Source organism: Arvicanthis niloticus, chromosome 10, assembly GCF_011762505.2.
Source record: "Arvicanthis niloticus isolate mArvNil1 chromosome 10, mArvNil1.pat.X, whole genome shotgun sequence".
Taxonomy (NCBI): Eukaryota; Metazoa; Chordata; class Mammalia; order Rodentia; family Muridae; genus Arvicanthis; species Arvicanthis niloticus.
This window is the reverse complement of record NC_047667.1, coordinates 17,387,953-17,402,916: the sequence shown is the minus strand read 5'-3', so window position 1 is coordinate 17,402,916 and position 14,964 is coordinate 17,387,953. Positions and strand designations below refer to the sequence as shown.

At 40.5% G+C, this 14,964-nt stretch overlaps 1 protein-coding gene across 5 annotated transcripts in view; it reads left to right on the top strand.

The window, feature by feature from the left end:
- Positions 1 to 8,633: 8,633 nt before the first annotated feature.
- The window catches only part of Zranb3 (zinc finger RANBP2-type containing 3), a 145,302-nt gene continuing 138,971 nt past the window's right edge, over positions 8,634 to 14,964 (top strand). For 2 of the 5 annotated variants that reach the window (XM_076941087.1, XM_076941086.1), the window contains exon 1: positions 8,636 to 8,866. The gene's annotated coding sequence lies outside the window, so the exon portion shown is untranslated. Of the gene's footprint in view, positions 8,867 to 14,964 lie in introns of all 5 variants that reach the window. The other 3 variants (XM_034513700.2, XM_076941089.1, XM_034513701.2) reach the window with 3 other exon arrangements.

Sequence of the window (14,964 nt, the reverse complement as noted above, 5' to 3'; positions counted from 1 at the left end):
GCAGGAGATTCTTTCAACTAGGACTTAAGGTTTCCATTGGATAAGTACTTCTCATAACTTTAGTCTGAGAGCCACTATGGGGTTACCAGGATTCTTTCAAAAGGTCCATCTGGTTCTCCCCTGTCTATTTGCATCACTAAACTGTGCTCTTCTGTGTTTGTGTTTATGTATGTGTTCCTGAGATGCACATTCTGCCAGGATTAAAAGCCAGAGGCCTTATTCATATTAGAGAAGGGCTTCACCTCTAAGCTACATTCTACAGACTCAAATATCATTTATATTTTAATCAAAACCACATATCCTATAATGGAAAGTGCCAGAGCAGAAGTTAGGCAAAAACAAAACCAATGCCATTGTTTTAAAGTTATTTTCCATACAATATGGTATTTATGTAAACATATAATAAGCTTATCATTCTGATGAATCTTTAAATATGTAAATATACTTTAATATTGTTAAGATGACAGTATTATTCAAATTGGCCTATGTTTTAATATAATCCTGATGAAAATCCAAGCTGGATTCTTTACAAAATTATTACTGATTAAATGATATATGGTAATAAAATAAACATGAGGTGGGAGACCTTGAACAGTCAAACAACTCCCTCCTTCAACACATTTAAACAGTTTTAGAATTTTCAAATTCTTTTAATTTCAAAACTTACAGTATGCCAACATCCTCATTTTTGATCAACAAATTTCCAACCACAATACTGAGACAGTTCAACAACCTCCCCCAACACACTCCCCATAGCCCCCACACCCACCCCAAAACTTGAACAAAATGTGTTGAAACAAAAACTAGATATGGGGCTACAGAGATGGCTCAGCAGTTAAGAGCACCATTTACTCTTGCAGAGGACATAGATTCAGTCCCCAGCAACCATATGGTGGCCTACAACTACCTGTAATTCCAGTTCCTCAAGATCCAATGCCCTTTCCTGGTGCCACAGGCTACTGCACATGCTTGGTACATTTAAATTCATATAAGTATACAACATATTCACATAATTTTTTGGGGTTTTCCACATAAAAATTTTAAAGTAAATAATTTTTTTCTTTTGGAGACAAGAGTTTCTCTTTGTATCCCTGGCTGTCCTGGAACTAGCTGTGTAGACCAGGCTTGGCCTTGAATTTAGAGATCTGCCTGCCTGTGCCTCCTGAGTGCTGGGATTAAAGGGGTGCACCACCACCACCACCACCACCACCACCACCACCACCTGGCTAGTAGATAAATTTTTAAAAAGCTGAATAAACATGGATACAAAAATGATGACAGCTTCCTATCTCAAATGGGATAAATAAAATATTTTATTTAATGAATAGCCTCTTGATAAAATCACATTTTAGTAACCAACCAAAGAACAGTATTAATGACTGACACACAGATTCTTTTGAGTTTATGTGAAGAAGAATTGGCAAACAAAAGCTGTAAGGTAATAAAGAAAGGAAGGAAGGAAGGGAGGGAGGGAGGGAGGGAGGGAGGGAGGGAGGGAGAGTGGGCAGGCAGGTAGGAAAAAAGGAAGTAACTAGCACTCAGGGAAACAAGTCATATAATGTGATGCCTTGGTCTTTATTGCATCCATTATGCATACAACATGAAAACAGAACATCTTGGGTCTGCCTGATGTGTTTCTAAGATGCACACAATGTGAAATCACAACACCCTGGATCTGTTTCCCATAGAGTTTCTACTATGCTCAAATAGCACTAACATAACAAAATTTTGCAATGAAATATACAAAACATGAAAAAAAATCTTACAGTTGACATGTGTTTAAAAACAGATACTTTGCCTGTAAAACTATGAGAACACATTTAATGTTTTAACTTTTAAATAACTATAGGTTCACAGGAAATTGAAAAAAAAATATAGCAAAATCTAAAATGTACCATTCATGTAGCTTCCTCTAATGCCATTACAGGTGTATCTTTTACTATCAAAGCTAAGACACTGCTTTTTATTTAGTTTAAAACCTCACTCAAGAGCTGGGCAGTAGATGTGCTGGTCTTTAATCCCAGTATTCTGGAAGGCAGAGGCAGGTGGGTCTTTGAGTTCGAGGTCAGCCTGGTCTGCAAAAAAGTTCCAGGGCAGCTAGGGCTACACAGAGAAACCCTGTCTCACACCCTCTACCCTACAACCAACAAAAACAAAAACAAAAAGTCTCACTGGTCTACATAGTGCATTGCAGGCCAGCTAAGGGCTACACAGTAAAACACTGTTTCCAAACAACTCCAAATCAAAAAACAAAACCATACCTAAGACTTTACTTATCAAAGTGTATAGTGATGTACAATTTTATTAAACATATATGTTCATGTAACAAATAACCACCACAATCAAGATACAGAGTTGTCTCATCACCACCCCCACCCCCCAGGTTACCATTCTGCTTCCTGTTTCCCATCTTTTGTCATCCTATTTGTTTCATTTCAAGAATGTTATTAACACATGGCATGAAACTGCTTAAGATTTTTGTTTTTTAAGTTATCATACTTTCTTTGAGGTCTACTCAAGCTATTGCTATAGCTATAGCTTGGGCCTCCTTTATTGCTGCCCAGTATTCCATACATAGATGGTATGGATACATCACTTACTCAACGTGGAACATTGGGGTTATTTCCAGAAAACAACAACACAATTACTTATCTTAAACAGCAATTCCGTAATAGGGAAATCCCTTTCTCAAGATTTTAAAAAAAAGAAGGCCTAACACTATTTAAGCTATTGCTTTTGCATAATGCAGAAAATTTAATTTCATATTAAAACTTCATTTTTATATTCAGGATTGTCCCTGAGTATAATGATCAATGCATCAAGAGGGATCTGTAGTTGATTAAACTTGTACCTCAAATTCCAAGGTGACACATTATTGGAGTTATGGAACCCTTTCATGTAGAAAACAGGTTAGTAAAGCTAACTGCACAACTACAAAGGCAGCTTCAATCTGTTACTCACTAAACTAAAATTGGCATAAGTCAAATGGCAGACTTTTCTTGCATCACCTCTCAAAGTCAGAAATACAATTTCTCTATTAATTTCTTTTAGAAGGAAATTATAGCAAGTTGTAGATGACATAAATGGAGAAGACCAACGAGCGCCCATTTAAAAATGTTAAATGATCTAGTATTTACAGAATAAGAGGCTCAAAAATATATAGCATGCCTAGAGAAGTGAGTTTACAGATAAAAATTAAAAAGAGTCACAGGGGCTGGAAAGACAGCTGAGGAGCTGCTCTCTCAGAGAACCCAGGTTCAATTCCCAGCACCCACAAGGCAGCTCACAACAGTCTATGACGTAAGTTCCAGAAGATCCTATACCATTTTCTGACTGAGGACACTAGACATACAAGAGGTGCACAGACACACATGCAGGCAAAACATCTATACACATAATTTAAAAATAACTTTAAAAAAGGCATAAACTGCCAAGTATGGTGCACAAGTTTTTAAACCAAGCACTCAGGAGGTAGAGGTAAGTGGATCTCTAAAGTATGAGGCCAAGTTTGGTCTACAAAGAGAGTTCCAGGACTGCAAGGGTTACACAGAAAAACTGTCATGGAACAGACTCCCCCAGCCCCCAAAAAGGCACAAACCTACCACGTGACAAAGCAAAGAACAATAGAAAACTAAAGGAAAATGTTTAATGTATGCATGAACACTAAGAATGGGTGAGCAGCACAACAGTAAAGAACAAAACCCGGAAGTAAAGCAAACTGCAGGGAAATTCAGGCAACTTTAAGCCATGATCTGTATCTTATTTCACTTGTCCATCACTGACTAATTAAACTGAATCGTGGAGATTATATATATTCATATGTAGGCTAACAACATATACAAGCAATTTGTTTAATTTAATCAGGCCCTTATATGAGGACCAAAGTTAATTTGATAGAAATTTTATTGTGTTATTTGATACATGGTGCATGTTTGCATTACTAATAAAGATTACAGCGAGATCAAGGATAAAGTGTAAGGCAATGTAATTTTTTTTTAAAGTTTAGTATTATATGGGAAAAAAAAACTAATACATTTCCTTTTCTTTCACCTGCCATATCTATTTAGTCACCTAAAACCATAAATAGATTATTCTTCTTATAGGCAAGAGTGACTATAGAAATGGAGGATCGGTTTTGTGATTTGCAACAAGAATAATCTGAAAATTTCATTTCCACTTGTAAAGACACCTCTATGACATATGAGTGCTAGACATTTTTTACAACAGATCATGGGAAGTGTTAATAGGGAAGTTTTCTACTCCAAGTAGGAACAGAATATTATAGACTCACTAGTCTTTAGCATAATCAATTCTTACTACACTTCCTTACTTATAACAATTACAGCTTAATATTAACCCAAATGGTTATAAATGGATATTTAAAACATCAGTTCAAAAGAAAATCTCTTTAATTACTTGGTAAGTCCCCTTAGAGAAGCATCCAAGTGCAGAGAGCACAATAACTTAGTGGCACTTGACTGTGCAGATGCCGTCAACCTTGGATATCACCAGCAACACTTCATAACACAACTGCTGGCATGCTAATCTTAAATTGGCTCAGCTGCACCAACTCCAAGGACACCTTTATGTGTGAAAACTATACTTTCAAAAATGCTTGGGAACAGAGAGGAATATGTTATTTCAAAGAAAAGAAACACCCAAGGACTGCTAAACAATGGAGTAAGAACTACAGAGCAAGGATTTAACTCAATGTTGGACTACTTGCTAGCATGTGTGAGGTAAGAGGTTCAATCCCTTGCATTGAGGAAAAAACACCAAAGCAAAAGTAAACCAACAAACCTCAAGAGCACAAGCAACAGTCTGGTAATTAACAGTCTAGTAAAATAAGCTTTTCAATCTTAACTTTGTATCAGAGTCACTTGCTTTCTCTGGTAACAGAATGAGTTCAATAGCAACTGTAAACTAGACCTTGAAACATATTAACAAAGTAAAGTGAGACAATACTATAAGGGTTTACTACTATAACACAAAGTATATTTTTATCATGGGTAATCTATTTGAAATATGTTCCAAATGCAGAAATTTTAAACAAAAGATATTGTATAAGTCAAAATTCTCTTTGCTATCCAATGACCAATTTTGTATATACCATCTGCTTAAAAAAAATGGCTAGAGGCTACCAAGATGGCTTAGTGCATAAAGGCACTTGGCCTTCAAATCAGACACCCGAGTTCAATCCCAGAGACCAATAAGATAGAACAAGAACTGACTTCTGCTAACCTTACCATTGTCCTCCACCCTCCTAAACTGTATCATGGTACTTCTGTGCTGTGCCTGCACTCCAGTAAGTGTAATAAAACAAACAAATTTTGCTTTTTTTTTTTTCCTCAATGCAAGGGATTGAGGCTATGAGATATTGTTTTAAGCGATTGTGTACATTAACAGTCTTACAATAATCAACAGTAGAAGAGAGTTTGAGGCTGCAACAGTATTCTGTGCATATTAACAGCAAATTCATTCTCTATGAAAATGAGAAAACAGATAAGTATTCAATGTAACAAATTTACACGTGTGGAACACACTCCTAGTAGCTTTACACGTTCTCTTTACAACTCTGTACATTAAGCATTATCCTCCCCATTATACAGATAGGGAAACTTAGCTGAGGTTAAGTTAGATTAGCCTCATAAAATGATCCTACAATTAATAAAAGAATGTAGTCTCCTGTATTTTGATCACGCCTTCCCTGCAAAGAATTCATGAGACCTAAAAATACCATTGTATAAATTACCAATTAATTATCAGGTTTGGGGAAATATGCTAGGGAATGGATGCTATGGGAACTTAATGGAGGAGCTGAGGGAACTAATCTATCAAGGCTATGTACTACATTAAAAAATTAGTAAAACATAACCAGATTCCTCCTTAATCCAAATGAATGGATCTATTTTACTTCTGTATCTACTTGCATTATTTTGAGAACATGGCACATTCCTAAGGTACTTCTGTGACCCTGATGAAATAGTCTATCAGTCGAAGTGCAGACTGTTTCTTCAGAACCAATGTTTACTCTAGAACAAGTAAACCTTAGAAATGTGGTGGTCTGTAGCCGTGCCTATTTTAGATTACAGGGTCCATTAAAGTCATATTCTTCTAGACTGTAAAAGTAGAGTGGAATTTGAAAAGATGGGCACACTATCCAAATCTGATGCAATTATAAGAAAATTCCCTAAAATATAGCTAAAGATGAAAAATTTTAAGAGACTATTTCTTCAGTCAAATGTGTAGCTCCATGAACACTAGTGATTCAAGTATTATAAGAAAGAGTCTTGCCGGGCAGTGGTGGCGCATGCCTTTAATCCCAGCATTTAGGAGGCAGAGGCAGGCAGATTTCTGAGTTGGAAGCCAGCCTGGTCTACAGAGTGAGTTCCAGGACAGCCTGGACTACACAGAGAAACCCTGTCTCGGAAAAAAACAAAAACAAAAACAGCAAAAAAGGGTGTTCAACAATGAGTTCAGCCTTTTGTCTCAATGCTCTTGGAATCAATGACATTTAAATTTAACGGGTTTCTTTAGCTGGGCAGTGGGGGCACACACCTTTGATCCCAGCACTTGGGAGGCAGAGACAGGTGGTTCTCTGTGAGCTCAAGGCCAGCCTTTTCTACATAGTGAGTACCAAGACAGCCAGGGTTACAGAGACCCTGTCTCAGGGAAAAAAATCCAAAATAAAGGGGAGGGTGGGATGGGATTCTTTAACTTGACCCAGGCAAACTATAACCTGGGGGGGGGGGGGATGTGTGTTTGTGCGTATTCATTCATGCTAAAAATTCTTTTTTTTCTTCTTCAGAAATGCATCTTATTATTTAGTACGCCTGTTTTGGAAGATAACTCTTCACCTCTAACTAGTTTAGGACACTTGCTCTCTCAGGACCCAATTCACAGAAGTCACAACCGCCAGACCCAATTTTGTTTCTCTATAAAAGCAAGTTCAGACAACAGTGACAAGCTCTTAAACAGAATAACCACAAGAAGAAGAAAAAATTCTAACAAACAGGGATGGAAAGGGGGGAGGGGGAATTAATATTATAACGTCCCCCATCAGCGACCAAGGCTGTGACAGTCATTCAACTTTCCTGCTAATTTCCCCACTGTGTAGTTTTGTTTTTTTTTTTTTTCTCTAGCAGTACAGGCACGACGTGCTGTTTCCCTTTTGGTGTGTGTGACAATTCCCCGGAGCGGGGCTATCAGCCCTGGGCATCTGTGCCAGGCCCCGGAGAACAGTTCTGAGAACGGCCCCTGCTCCAGCCTGGCCTGACTATGGCTGCTTTACCCCTCCGTCCTCCCCGGATCTCTAGGGCTCGCAAGAGCAGCAGCTGCAGCAGGGACGCTCGGGGAACCTGTCCCCAGCTCCCCCGCTAGGCCTCAAGGGGTTGGTGCTGCACATGGCCCCCAGCGAAGCGGCGGGCACCGCGCGGTGGAGGCGACCGGAGGGCTCGCCTCAGAACCCGACGGCCCCTGGCGGGCAGGAGGGGAGGGACGCCGTCTCCTCAGCGCTTAGCTCCCTAGCTGCCTCACTCTCCCGCTCCGTTAGCGCTACCGGTCGGCGGGCGGGGGAGGGGAGCGAGCGCGTTATTCCCGGGGCGCCGCGGGGGAGGGGACGGCATCTCTTACCCGTGTTACTGAGGAGAAGGAGCCGGAGGAGGTGGCGGGAGCGCGGCGCAGCGGGGCGACGGCGGGGCTGGCTGGTTGCAAGGAAGAGTCTCACGGAAGGGAATTAACCCCATCACCAGCCCGGACACCGGCTCCAGCGGCAGCCGCGGCGGCAGAATCCCGCCCCTTCCCACCACGCACTGGCCCCGCCTCTCCGTCGCGTTGACGGAAAGCAGCCTACCTCATACGCTAGATGAACACTGAGTGACATAAGGATTATCCAATCAGCGTTTGAAACACCCCTTTTGCTCCACCCCATTATCACTGCGGGGCAGCGGGAGAACAGTACTAAGTCTATCTCCACCCACAAAACAAAAAGAACCAATCCCTGGGAAGTTTTTGTCCTTGAAGGACGCAAGAGACAACCAATGATAAAGCTAGGAGAACAGCCATTTTGCCCACTTGTGAAAGAGCCACCTTTTCCCACGAGTAGGAGCTTGAGGTGGGCGAGTTCCGGGCAATTTTAGTCACTGGAGATATGGAAGACAACTATATTTCTCAGGGAATGATTATAGAGCTTTTTAAGGATAAAAGGACAATTTTGTCGCTTATGTGAGGAGATGAGAGGAAGGCTTTAAGGATGTAGCTCCGCCCCTTAGCGGTAACGGGTTCCAGGTTGAGCACCTGGTTTCGTCAGTCTTAGTGGTGGAGGCAGGGCTACTGAGCACCTTGGCTCGTGTGACTACAGTTCCCAAGATGCATTGCGACCGCTGTTTTCTCATTTAGCTTTCTGTAGCGTTTCATGGGAATTGTAGTTCTTAAGAGGTTACCGTGCACCCTCCTTGTCCAGATGAGAAAAAAGAAAGTTTTGAATAATTTGGAGTTGAGAATGAAATCGCAAAGTTCTAGTCAGATCTTTTCGCCTCAAGGAAGGAACGAGAATTTAAAAGGGTTGGGAGTTTTCTCAAGACACTACAGTGTTTTAGAGTGCTGGTATTTGAACTCTCCCACTTTCTAGGTCATCCGTTTAGCGTCACTTCCGCTTAGCTGAAGACGCTTGCAAAAAGCTTGGCGGGAGTTGAAGATTACGAAGCTAGTGCTGCAGTTTTGGCGGTCTGTGTAGGGCAAGAGATGGAAAATTGATTGTACTTTAATTGCGCTATAGGAAAAGAGTGTAAGAGTCGGGCGAGGTGGCTGATGCCTGTAACAGCCGGAAGCTGAAAGGTCGCAACGAGTTCACAGCCTGGGCTACAGAGTGAGTTTTAAAACAGCTGGGGCTATAGAATTGACCTTGTCTAAAATAATCCCCCCCCCCCCGTACTGCTCCCTCCCCCTAAAAAACCCACCCAGAAATCTGAAATGGCATCGGTGTAATTCCCAAGCCCGTAATGTAATTTGCTACTTGGCTTTTGAGTCTTGAGGACCCAGTGTTTTTTTTTTTTTTTTTTAAACAAAATCTGTTCACTAATAGATTGCACCTTGTTCTGAGTTTGCAGAGGATGCTTTAACTTGTCTTTAGCCACTGTAAGTGAAGCAGCATGAGTTCGTGTCCTCAGTTTGACTGGAAAGAATTGAAAATTCTGAGCTAATTCCTCACATTTACACAGTCTCCAGAAGTTGCTTTTGAAGGAAGAAAGCTCAGGACCGTTAGAATAATGGAATGGCCCTGTTGCCATTCTTTCTTTGAGTAACCCATTCATCATATTAAGTAGCGATCAAGTGACACCTGCAGTACTCCAATGACAAAAAGACATCATCAAAAAGACTTCAGAATTCACAACCCAGTAAAGTTGCTAAACGAAGCATGTCAGATTGATCACCCCAAGTCTGATGCCTCTCAAAGTCTCTTCCATCATTTTCATGGAGACTTCGTCTTACAACTTTTCTCGTAAATATTTATTGAACACTTACACTATATATTCAATATACCAGACTTAAAGGGTTGAATAGTGCACAGAAAGCTAAGGTTTGTTTAAAAGAAGTTAGAAAGAAAGATTAAACAAAATTTATGTTACTTGGTCTTTTTAATATCTCCCTAAATTTAGCATCTTCATAGTCATGTTTTGTGTGTTGGTTTGGTTTCCTCCTTGCTTTCGACTTTTAGATTTTAAAACCATGCCTTTCTGTTTCCATTATTTTTATTGAAGTATTAAGTCTGTGTCCAGAGCTGATAAGGTATTTATATACCATGTGGATGAGAGTCCTAACTAGTGTAATCCTAGATACAGAAATATATCTAACTTCCAAGCAGACAAAGCAGTCTTACTTTTTTTGTTTTGTTTTTAAAGAAAATAAATGTATTTGTTTTCCAGTGTAATACTTTTGCACTGTGTGTGTTTGTATGTGCTCGCACTCGCGCGTGTGCATGTGCGTGTTTGTGTTATATGCATATCAAGCAGAAGGCATCATCCCCATCTAGGAGTTAGAGTTTCCAGTGATAATTTAGCATTGTCCATAAATGCTTAGTTGGGATTTTTTCATAAAGTCTTCCAGAGAAAATCAAGTCAATATGTAGTAATAATGACAATCATATTACTGAATATTTTATCTGAGCCCTACAAGGGCTAAATGTGTTTAGTATATTCCCTGTGCCACATCTGTGTTTTATATTTTTGAGTGCTGGAGGCAAACTGAGGGCCTTGCATTTGCTAGATCCATGCTTTATCACTGTGTTCTGTCCTCAGCATTAGTACTGTTTAATATTGAAGAAACCAAGGCTCAGCAAGTGCAATAAGACTTTAAAGTTGGATCCCCTTACTCAAAACAGCCTGGAGCTGAGGTACATATCCAGGTCTGTTTGATTTTTCAACCCCAAACCATTGCTTCTCAAATGTTTATTAATCTCACAAAGTTCAGTCTTCCTCTGCCATCAGAATGCCAGGATTAAAGGCAGTCACCACCATGCCTAGCAAAAAGGTGTTAATTTTTGTTTTGTTTTTTAACGGCTTATTTATTTTATCACTTTTTTTTGTTTTTGTTTTTCGAGACAGGGTTTCTCTGTGTAGTCCTGGCTGTCCTGGAACTCACTCTGTAGACCAGGCTGGCCTCGAACTCAGAAATCCACCTGCCTCTGCCTCCCAAGTGCTGGGATTAAAGGCGTGCGCCACCACGCCCAGCGGCTTATTTATTTTATGTGTCTGGGTGCATGCATGTATGTGCACCATGCACATGCCTATAAGAAGGCATTGGATCTCCTGAAACAGACGTTCCAAGTGGTTGTGAGCTACCTTATAGGTGCTACAAATCTAACCTGGGTCCTCTGCAAAAGCAGCAAGTGTTCCTGATCACTAACCCATAGTTCCAGTACCTCTGCAGAATAACTTGTTCTAATGGCATGCTACTGCTTTGTTTAAAGCTCGATGGGTTGACTATGATAATATTACTGTCATTGTTTATGCTACCAGTATTTCATGACGGAGCTCAAATATAACCTGTTCCTTATTAATGGCTATTTACAGATTCCAATTAGTAATTTTTTTTTTGTTACTATAATGAAAGTATATAACAAAATTTACCATCTTATGTGTGTACTTTACAGTGCATTAGCCATTTGCACCTTGTTTTACAATACAGCTATAAAATGTCTTTGTCATACAGCTAAAAACTCTGTTTGCACTCTTCCCTGACTCCTTGCAAACTCCATTCTGCTTTCTGTTTCCAAGAGCTTATCTTATATCTCATGTAAAAGAACAGGGTCCTGCAGCGTTTGGCATTTTGTGGCTAGCTTATTTAATGTCTCCAGAGTTCATCCGTGTAGGATGCGGAAGGTTTCCTTTGCAGGGCTGTGTCCCTGGCACTTACAAATCAAATTTTATAAATGAGTTAATCTGTTGGTAGGCATTTAGGTTGCTTTCCCCTCTTGGCTTTTGTGGCTAGTGTTGCAGCCGAGTACGGGTGTGCAAATCCTTTGTTTCTGTGTGTGTACAAACACTGTGGACTGTGAGGGTTAGAGCTTAACCTGGGGCAGTCAGTTCTTCTGTCATGTGGGACTGGAGAGCAAACTCAGGTCACTGGCCTTGGCTGCAGGAGCTTTTACCCACTGAGTCATCTACTAATTTTAGGTTTAGCCACAGAGTCTCTGTAATTCCTAAATTATTCTCCAGAAGGTCTTCACTATAGCACTGTATGAGAGAACCCGTTTCCACTTTTGTGTGTTTGTATATGGTGTGCAGCTGCACTCCCTTGTGTGGGTGGGTCCATGTGGACACCAGAATTTCACTTTTGGTTGTCTTCTTCTATCTCTTCCCCACTATACTTTTTGACACAGACTCTCACAGAACCTGGGGCTTCCCATACAGTTAGACTGGCTAGCTTGGGAGCTGCCAGGACCCTATTGTGTTGACCCTGACACCCCACCCCAGGGCATGGTTACGGGGCATGGGTTACAGTTTAATTTTGTATGGGTTCTCTGGAGGTCAGAGTTCAGGTCCTCAGACTTGTACAGCAAGCATGTTACCCCCCGAGCCTTGCCTTCAGCCCCTGCCTCCCCCATTTCCTATCTTGTTACTCTATCCAGTCTGATTGTAAAGTGATGACTCATTGATTTGTATCTATTGGTACCCCACTGGTGCTGAGCATGGTTTGTGTGTATATTGCCTATATTCTAGTTTCTTTTGAGTAACTTGTTGCTGTCTTGGTATCATAATAATTTTAAAGAATACTTCAGGCCCAACATGGTGGTGCACGCCTTCAATTCCCAGTACTTGGGAGGCAGAGGCAGATGGGTCTCTCTGAGTTTGAGGTCAGCCTGGTTTACAGAGTGAGAACCAGAACAGCCAGGGCTACATAAAGAAACCTTGTCTTAAAAAACCAAAGGGAAGAAAGAAAGAAAGAAAGAAAGAAAGAAAGAAAGAAAGAAAGAAAGAGAAAGAAAGAGAGAAAAGAAAAGAAAAGAAGAGAAAGAAAGAAAGAGAGAGAGAAAGACAGACTGACTTCAGTTTTTTCAGTTTGTCATATATTTTGGGAATCTTTACTCACATTTATAATTTTATTTTTAAACTTTTCCCAAAAAAATTTAGTGTTTAAATCCAAGTCTTTTCTTTTGTAGTGTCTATTTGTGATGTCAAAAGTAGTTTCCCACTCTAGTGTTCAAAAAATATATATATCATTACATTTTTTCCATATTTTATAGTTACTTGTATTTTTCTCTGGTATAAAGAACAAAATTGGGATTATTTTGTAAATGCTAGGGATTTAACACCAGGAGTCCTGCATTCTGTTACTGAACTAGCTTTTGGTCTTGTTTTGTTTTTGTTTTTCTATGAGCCTCAGGTTGCTTAGGATAGCCTTGAACTCCCTATGTAGCTGAGGCTGACCTTGAACTCCTGATACTTGTGCTTCTGTCTCCTGAGTACTGGCATTACAGGCACTGGCTAGGCACTCCTTAAATTTTGTCAGATGATGGATCTGGAAGCAGTGTAGAATGGAAGAACTTCTTCAGACTTTTATATCGTTCTAGTCTGAGTCCTAGACTCGGTATCATCAGCAGTTCTGAGACTTATGTAAATGATTTATTAGCTCAGTATCCCAATTTCAATACACAGATTGAATGAAAAAAAAAAAAAGAAAGAAAGAAATTAAAAGAAAAGGAACATGACTACTCCCAGGTATAGTGGAGGAGAAAGTTTATTGTTGATAAAAGGGCAGAGGCAGGGACATTTAAGAGAGTCCAGAGTAGACCTGGCTGAGTTAGGCCATGGAGAGAGAGGGGAACCAGGTGCAGTAGCCAAGAGGGCAGAGGTAAAAAAGAGACTGGTAACCAAAATGATATAATTTTATATAAGGAAGAGTTTCTAGGGAAAGGACAGCCCAGTGCCTGGTCTGGAAAGTTCCAGGTAGAGAGCAGGCTATGCCTATCATACCCTGTAATGGGTAGGGACTGAGGGATGCTGGAAGAACCTGGACGCCAGGTCCACTTGGATATGTTAAGTAGGGACCTCCTTTGTCCAGGGTTTGAAGCTTAACCCAGATAACAATATTTTGTGGTCCAGCAAGATAGCATAATGGATAGAGGCACCTGCTTGCTGTCAAGGCTGAAGACCTGGGTTTAATCCCCAAAATTTACCTGGTGGAAAGATAATTAATTCTCAAAAGTTCCCTGATCTCTACACAGATGCTGTAATACTCTCAAAGACAAGTAGAACCACCCACAGAATAAGTAAATGTTAAAAAAACAACAACAAAAATATATGCTTTGTAAGTTTCTTTGAGAATTACAGACGATTTTATATCTTAGCGTAGTGCCTCTATGGAAGAAATTGGTGAGCAGGACTTGGTATGGCATTGGTGGTATATAGGTGAGCAGGACTTGGTATGGCATTGGTGGTATATAGGTGAGCAGGACTTGGTATGGCATTGGTGGTATATAGGTGAGCAGGACTTGGTATGACATTGGTGGTATATAGGTGAGCAGGACTTGGTATGACATTGGTGGTATATAGGTGAGCAGGACTTGGTATGGCATTGGTGGTATATTGGTGAGCATAGCTGCTGTTAAGTTTCAAACCTGGGACCAAAGGCTAAAATACTACTTAACCTGTCCAAGTGGACCTCCCTGCCAGGTTCTCCCAGCACCCCTCAGTCCCTACCTGTTATGGGGTATGGCTGGTGTACCCCTACCTCTACCCTGAACTCTCCGACCCTGGGGGCTGGGTTTCTTTTCCTTGGGTTTGGCCTCCTAGCTGCTGCTTTTAGTTCCTCTCCCTCTCCTTCCCCTCATCCTCATATGGCTCAGGGTCATGACCACTCTGCACTCTCCCAGATGTGTGTGCCTCTGGCTATGCTCTCCCACATGTCTGTGATAAACTTTCTCCTCCACCATACCTAGGATCAGTCATGTCCTTTCCTTTCTATTTATTTTTTTTTCACACAGCTGCCTTCCAATAAATGGGGGTTATTTTATCATTATCCTGAAAACATTTATCTATGGAATGAAAGGTGTTTTTGCTTTTAAAGTAATTGATATTTGATATAGCAGCTTAGGAAGCCTTATGATAAGCCAGTCAGAAAATATTATGTAATTCTGTTTATTGTAATCAATATACTATTTTATAATATTAAATGTTGACACTAAAACATTCCAGTTTATTAAATTTAGGCTTTAGTCTACTCGTGGCCTATAAGTATAGCTAGATTGGGGCTGGAGAATAGCTTAGCTGTTAGGAGCACTGGCTCCAACCTTATTCAGTCTGCAAAATGCACAAACTTTTTTGCTATAATGGAATTCAGCATATACTTAGTGCGTGCTAGAGTGACTTGTACATGCACAGCTCCGTATTAGCCCCTTGATTCCTGCCTTGCTCCATCTCATAAACTCTAGTTGCATATTAGTTCAACACTGGTACTGCTCATGCT